Source organism: Helianthus annuus, chromosome 12 (assembly GCF_002127325.2).
Source record: "Helianthus annuus cultivar XRQ/B chromosome 12, HanXRQr2.0-SUNRISE, whole genome shotgun sequence".
Classification (NCBI taxonomy): domain Eukaryota; kingdom Viridiplantae; phylum Streptophyta; class Magnoliopsida; order Asterales; family Asteraceae; genus Helianthus; species Helianthus annuus.
The window spans coordinates 23649523-23657783 of NC_035444.2; positions in this window are offsets into that span (position 1 = coordinate 23649523).

An 8261-nucleotide genomic window follows, 5' to 3' on the forward strand; every position below is an offset into this window, starting at 1 on the left:
TCTAGCTCCCAAGTGTATTCTGGTCCTCTCCTTGAATTCCATTTGACTTTGACCAACACCAGTCGTTTGTGTTTTAGAAATTTGACTTTTCTATCTTCGATCTGTAGTGGTTTCTCTATAAACTTCAACTTTTCGTTCACCTCTACCTCTTGAAGAGGTACTACCAGGGATTCATCTGATAAACATTTCTTAAGATTGGATACATGAAATACATCATGTACTCCAGCTAACTCTTCTGGTAGTTGTAAACGATAAGCAACAGGTCCTATTCGTTGGCTTATTGGAAATGGTCCTACGTATCTGGGACTCAGCTTTCCTTTCTTACCGAATCGTACTACTCCTTTCCAAGGAGAGATTTTTAAAAGTACTTTATCTCCGACTTGAAATTCTAAAGGCTTGCGACGATTGTCTGCATAGCTTTTCTGACGATCTCGAGCTGTTTTCAGTCTTTCCTTAATCTGAGTTATCTTGTCAGTAGTTTCTTGTACAATTTCTGGTCCTGATAATTGACTTTCTCCGATTTCTGCCCAACATACTGGAGTTCTGCACTTACGTCCGTACAGTGCTTCGAATGGTGCAGCTTCGATGCTGGAATGATAACTATTGTTATAGGAGAATTCAATTAATGGCAAATGGCTATCCCAATTACCACCAAAGTCAATTACACATGCTCGGAGCATGTCTTCTAGAGTTTGTATTGTCCTTTCACTCTGTCCGTCTGTTTGTGGATGATAAGCAGTACTTAGATTCAGTCGAGTTCCCATTGCTTTCTGAAAACTTTTCCAGAAATGAGAAGTAAATCGACTATCTCTATCCGATACGATGGAGAGTGGGACCCCATGTAGGGATACTACTTCGTCCACGTACAGTTGTGCTAACCTTTCCATGCTAAAGGTTTCCTTTATTGGTAGGAAATGAGCTGATTTGGTTAATCAATCGACAATTACCCAAATAGCATCATTACCTTTTCTGGTTCTGGGTAACTTGGTAACAAAATCCATTGTTATGAGTTCCCATTTCCATACAGGCATTTCTAACTGTTGTAGTAGTCCTGAAGGTTTCTGATGTTCAGCTTTAACTTGTGAACAAGTTAAACACTTGGATACGTATTCAGCTATATCCTTTTTCATTCCTATCCACCAAAAATTATTTCTTAAATCTTGGTACATCTTATTGTTTCCTGGGTGCATGGTATACCTAGATTTATGAGCTTCTTCTAGAATCTTATTTCTTAACTCTCCTTGCTTAGGTACCCAAATTCGTTTCTTATGGAATTTCCAAATTTTATCGTTTCCTTGTTCTAGTTCTTTTAGGTAACCTTTCATTCCTTCAGCATCATCCTTGATGGCTGTTTTCTGAACTTCTTTGATTTGTGCCATTAAATCTACTTGTAGATTTAACCTCAGAGCACGGATTCGTTTCTGTTTCTCATGGTACTTACGACTTAAAGCATCGGCAACTACATTTGCCTTTCCTTCGTGATATTGAATATCACAGTCGTAATCGCTTAGCATCTCCATCCATCTTCTTTGCCTCATGTTTAACTCTTTTTGCCCAAATATATATCTTAAACTCTTATGATCTGCATAAACAGTAAACTTACTTCCATACAGATAATGTCTCCATATCTTAAGGGCAAAAATTATGGCTCCTAGTTCTAGATCATGAGTCGTATAATTTTCTTCGTGCTTTTTCAATTGTCTAGAAGCATACGCAATTACCTTCTTGCGTTGCATCAACACACATCCATAACCTAACCTTGAAGCATCACAGTATACTTCAAAATCTTCTGTTCCTTCGGGTAAAGCTAAGATTGGTGCATTTGTTAATCTATGTTTTAAAATCTTAAAGGCTTCTTCTTGTCTAGGTCCCCATTCAAACTTAGCAGCTTTACAGGTTAATTTAGTTAATGGTACGGCTATCTTAGAGAAATCTTTGATAAATCGTCTATAGTATCCAGCTAAGCCTAGAAAACTTCTTATCTCCATAGCTGTTTGTGGAATTTTCCACTTTGTAATTGCCTCTATCTTGGCAGGATCTACATGGATACCTTCATGATTTACCACATGACCTAAGAATTGTACTTCTTGCAGCCAAAATTCACATTTCGAGAATTTGGCATAAAGCCTTTCTTTTCTTAACAAAGTTAAGAGAACATGTAAGTGTTCACAATGTTCTTTTTGGCTTTTGGAATAAATAAGTATATCGTCGATGAAAACGATTACAAATTTATCCAAGTATGGTTTACAGATCCGATTCATCATGTCCATGAATGCTGCTGGGGAATTCGTTAATCCAAAGGGCATGACTGTAAACTCATAATGACCATACCTAGTTCTGAAAGCAGTTTTAGGTATGTCTTCTTCTTGTACCTTCAACTGATGATATCCAGATCTTAAATCTATCTTAGAGAAATACCTAGCTCCTTGCAATTGATCAAAAAGATCATCAATCCTAGGTAATGGGTATCGATTCTTAATCGTAACCTTATTCAATTCTCTATAATCGATACACATTCTCATTGATCCATCTTTCTTTTTCACAAACAGTACTGGTGCACCCCAAGGGGATGAACTTGGTTGTATGAATCCTTTGCTTAATAATTCATCTAATTGCTTTTTCAATTCTAGCATTTCGGTAGGTGCTAATCTATATGGTGCTTTAGCTATTGGTGCCGTACCTGGAATTAAATGAATTCTAAACTCTACTTCTCTATCAGGTGGTAATCCAGGTAATTCTTCTGGAAAAACGTCTGGGTATTCTGAGACTACGGGGATGTCCTGAAGTTCCTTATCTTTAGTGTTAATGATTACTAAAATCATATACACCATTTCCTGTTTTCTCGAATAACTAGCCAATTTCATTACTGATATGAATTTTAATGGCTTTCGAGGTTTATTTCCAGTAATCAAAATTACTTCTCCTGTAGGGGTTTGAATTTCTACTGCATTTTTGTCACATAGGATTCGTGCATGGTTGGCTATTAACCAATCCATTCCTAATACTACATCGAATCCGGCTAAATTCATTGGTAACAGATTTGCAGAAAACTTATGGCCTAATAATTCTATTTTTCCTTCTTGCCAGATTTTATCTATGTTCACAGAATTTCCTTCTGCGGTTTCAACTGTGAAAATTTGCCTAAGAGTGGTTAATGGTAACTTAAGAGCTTGACAAAATGAAGTATTAATAAAACTTTGGTTCGCACCAGAGTCAAATAATACTTTTGCAAATACGTCATGTACTAGGAACGTACCAGCTATCACATCCGGAATGAGTTCGGCCTCTTGAGTGGTTAGCTGGAATGCACGGGCATTTCTCTTGGTTGCTCCTTCAGCTGGTTTGGTTGACTACAGGTTTAGTTAATTTAGGACATTCAAATTGGAAATGACCTCTTTCTCTGCAATTATAGCAAACTCTTGTTTTCTTCCTGCAGTCTTCTTCCCGATGTCCTTTCATTTTGCAAAAATTGCAAACCATGTTGCATTGTCCATAATGCTTCTTTTTGCAAATTTTGCAGAACGGGGATGATGAGGATTGCCCGGTTCCTCTTTTCTTGGTATTACCCACACGAAATCCTTGGGTAATCTTTTGAGCTAATTCCTTCTTGCGATCTTCCTCTCTTGTGCGTACCAATTCATCTGTTAGGGTATTAGCTAATTCTACAACATCGTCAATAGTACGAGGTCTCGCAGCTTTAACGATGTTTCGGATCTCACTAATTAATCCCCAGATGTAACGAGAAATAAGTACCGGTTCTGGCGAAGCCAGTGATGGCACTATCCTTGCGTATTCAAAGAATGTCGAAGTATAGCCCCGACAATCTACACCTAGCATACGATGACTCAGGAACTTGTTTGCCATTTGTTCCTTCTCGTATTCGGGACAGAATTTTCTTTCTACCAGATTCTTAAATTCTTCCCAACTCATGGCATAGGCTATCCTTCTTCCTTTTGCCTGGAGGACCGTGTTCCACCATTCTAGTGCTTCTTCCTTGAACAGATTTGATGCATACATCACTTGATCCTCTTCGGCACATTTGCTTATTGCAATCACTGCTTCGGTTTTCTCTAACCAACGCAGTGTTGCAGTTGCCCCTTCGTTACCTGCAAATTCAGCGGGTTTGCAAGCAAGAAATTCTTTGTAAGTGCAACCAGGCGTTGCAGCTTTTATTCTTTTAGGAAGTGGGGCCTGTTGCGGATCATGATCGTCATGATTACCGCCTCCATTTATGCTGTTACTGCCGTTATCTTCTGGAATACGTTTACTAGGAATTAATTGTGGTTCGGCAGGTTTTTGAACAACAGCCACAATTTCTGGAATAGCATGAGCTATCCCTTGGGCGATAAAGTGCTCAATATCTTGTCGGGTTATATATTGATCTTCCGGTTCTTGCTCAGATTGGTTTACTTCATTAATCGGTTCATTGTTAGCGTTTTCCATCTGCTAATTTGGTAAAAATTATTAGTGTCTAACTTATCAATGACAAAATTCACATAGATAAACACATAGATTATCACAATATACAAGTATAACCAAAATTGTCGATTTCTCGACTTTTACTTTGTTATGGTATATTGTATATGCATCCATACACACCGTATTTTACAGAGTTTTATTGCCCATTTTACAGAATTTTAAGTTACTATCATACAATAAGGCTTTCTGTGGTTTAACTGACTGTTCTAGTAACGATGCTCCCTCTCATCGTACTTCCAAGTTAGATGCTCCCCCATTTCCCTGATCCTATTACCTGTACCTATCAGTTCTTCACCGAACTGACGGAGTTCAGCTAGGTTTTCATTACTCATGGGAGGATTCGGGAGTGGTTCTGGGTCAAATTGTGGAAGAAAGCTATAAGGACTGTTGACTATGTTTTGAAATTGCCAGTCATTGGTCCACCATTCCTCCATTTGGCCTAATGGTCTGGTATGAACTAGTGGGTCTGGAATAGCTGGTCCTAAGTTTTATCGGAATTGAACTGTAGCCGGGTAAGAGAAGAAATTATTGTTGATAGGCTCTAAAATATCACAATTTTCCAGTAGGCGATCTATTTCGTCCTGGAATGTGATTTCTTCAGACTGTTTAGAGCTTTCGCCAATTTCTATTCCCTTTTGTTTCAGATCTATTCCTATTTTTCCTTTTCGGGTGGTTTGGAACTTTCTCCAGTTTCTATTTCCTTTCTCTTGCTCACGATCACAGGATTTTCTATTTTAGGGAGTCTCCTAGTGGCAGGTTTCCTACGGCGTACTTTCCTCCACCCTACGTATCTTCTCTTCTTTTTAGGTTTGGCTTTTTCCAGCGGTGGAGCTTTGAATTCCACAGGTTCTTCTATGTCAGCAATGTAACCAGTAAAGTCGTGAGAGACTTCGATAGGCACTGGATATAAGTTGAGATTCTGGAATGCTTCTGACATCTCATTCATGCTGCATAGCATATATGCAAAAATGCAATGTTAAAACTTTGGAACAAAGTTTAACAAACAAACACTGAAGTTTTATTGCATATTAATTTTTTTGTACAGAAATAACGGAAATAAACACACTGGGATTTTATTTATTTACTGGGTGGTGATTTCCCTTACTAGACCCAACTTATCGGATATTTAGAGTTTGGCATTTTCTGCTACAGTAGCTAGCATATAGAGATTTGCCCATTTCTTGTCTATTTTATCTTCCCAAGGTGTACTATTACCCAACTCTTGGATTTCTGGGTTAAACCTAACTCTCTTGGTTCGGGGTTTCTTTTTCTCCTGACTCTTTTTAAGTATCGAATCCCTTTTCTCTGGGGAAAGAGGATTCTCATAGTTTGCCTTGCGGACAAAGATTCCTTCTTCTAAATTTACTGGGTTTTTAGAAGAAGATGCAACATCTAGTTTATGGTAGATAGCAGACAGCTTTTGCTTACCCATACTGTAACTAACAAATAATCAGTTAATAAAACATATAATCACAAAATAACAACTGGTAAATTTAAGTATTCTGTCAAATACTTAATTTAATATTAGGCTTAATCAGTGGCTCGATCAGTGGCTCAATATTTATTAATTCTTAGCTCTGATACCACCTTCTGTCGCGACCCCCGACCCACCCTGGACGGAGTCGGTGTCCGCGAGCAGTTCCAGTGGTACCCGTGGTATTTAATTTATGCGGCAGCGGAAGTCTTTTATTACTGGATCTTTTCACCGTAAAATGCTCGTTTAATATATTACACAAAGTTTTTAAGGATAAAATCCCATAATTTTACAATCAGTTGATTTCACACAGAAATCATTATTTTCCAAAACATGTTTTATTTATTTATTCACAATGAGCCACTTCTCTGAGCTTGTAGTGCTTTACTGCACTTTTCCTGGATCACACAGATCACCTGAAACATGTTTGAAAAAAAAAGTTTTGTCAGCGGGGAAATACTGAGTGAATCATTCTGTTTTCTAAAACGACCTGTTAGTTATAAATCACAGTATTAAGAGCGATTACAATGTTTCTATCAACCAATTATCAAGAATGGGTATTTGTCACTCGACCGGATCTGTGACTGTGGTCATACCACTATTGGGTCCCGTCGCCCCAAATAGTGACGGTTTACTCACACAGAGTAATAATCACTCACATAGAGTAATACTCACTCACATAGAGTGATAGAAATAGTAATGTGCACAATACCCCACATACCAGCTGTAATTTGGTGATTACAAAGACTTAATCCCTGTAATTATAACCTTGAAAATAATTTGAGGTATTGTAATACTTACTCACAAACTGTGAGAAAACAATTTAAAAAGAAGAATGACTCACATTGTAGATTTAACGAGCAAATAGATAATGCCTACTGATTAGCCTTGATTACACCTAGTTTAACACAATGCACACACAGGCAGGTTAGTAACTAATACAGCAGTTACGTCAATTCACGAGATTAAACCCTCACAACGATTAATCAGTGCAATACTTGATAATTCAATCGGATTCACAACGAATAACAGAGCATAGTCCGAATTCGAACAGCACTCTAATATTCAAGTCGAAATCACGACGAATAATCAAAGTACAAGCTCAATTGAGCAGCACCTGGACTATCATTGGATAGTTATAATCGATCGGACGTTGAATCGTAATAGCGATCGAGTTATTACCCTGATTGTGGCAGCACCTCGTGATTAGTGTGTGTGTGTTGGACTGTTTCTGTAATAACTCAGTCTACGTAACTCGAATTTACGTCGTTCCAAAGACAGAATTCAAGTTCCAAGGCCTGGTATTTATAGGTGAAATTGGACTCCCCCGCGTGTCGCGGAAGAAGTCGTGACCCTTGTCGCGACTCGCCTGGGATGCACATCTAGCCTAGAGTAGCCTTGTCGTGGGTATAGGTCTGCTGAGTTGCCAGTTCGTTAATTTTTGTTTGTACAACACGGTTTTTGAGATAACTATCAATTTAGGGTTTAACCCCCTTGAGTTTTAGGGGCCCTAATCCTGATTTTGATTATTCTGAAAATATTAGGGTTAGTGCAAAATTACTTGGGTGTCTTAACTAGGGTTTTCTTATTAGCTAATGATCGTTCTAATTATTGATTTTAGTGGCAGTTGTTACAATTACTGACAACATGTCCAAGGAACTGGACCTTGCGAAGCTAAAACTCACACTTGGAGAATTTGGCATACAATTTCTCCTGTCGAAGCAGTCCTAAGATACACCGTAGGTGCTTTTCATGCTCCACTTGGCTACGCGAGTAAATAAGTATGTCGTCTATAAAGACAATGATAAACTTATCCAAATATGGCTTGCAGACTCTGTTCATGAGGTCCATGAATGCTGCAGGCGCGTTAGTGAGCCCAAAAGGCATCACTAAGAACTCGAAATGTCCATACCTCATTCTGAAGGCCGTCTTTGGAACTTCTTCAGTTCGAACCTTAAGTTGATGATACCCAGATCTTAAATCAATCTTTGAGAAATAACTTGCTCCTTGGAGTTGATCAAACAAATCATCGATCCTGGGTAAAGGATAACGATTCTTGATCGTTACCTTATTCAGTTCACGGTAATCAATGCATAAGCGCATTGATCCGTCCTTCTTTTTCACAAACAAGATTGGAGCTCCCCAAGGTGACGAGCTGGGCTGAATGAAACCTTTTTCCAACAAATCATCCATTTGAGTTCTGAGCTCTTTCATTTCGGTAGGTGCTAGACGATTTGGAGCTCATGCAATAGGCGCAGATCCAGGGAGGATGTCTATCCTGAATTCTACTTGTCTCTCAGGAGGTAAT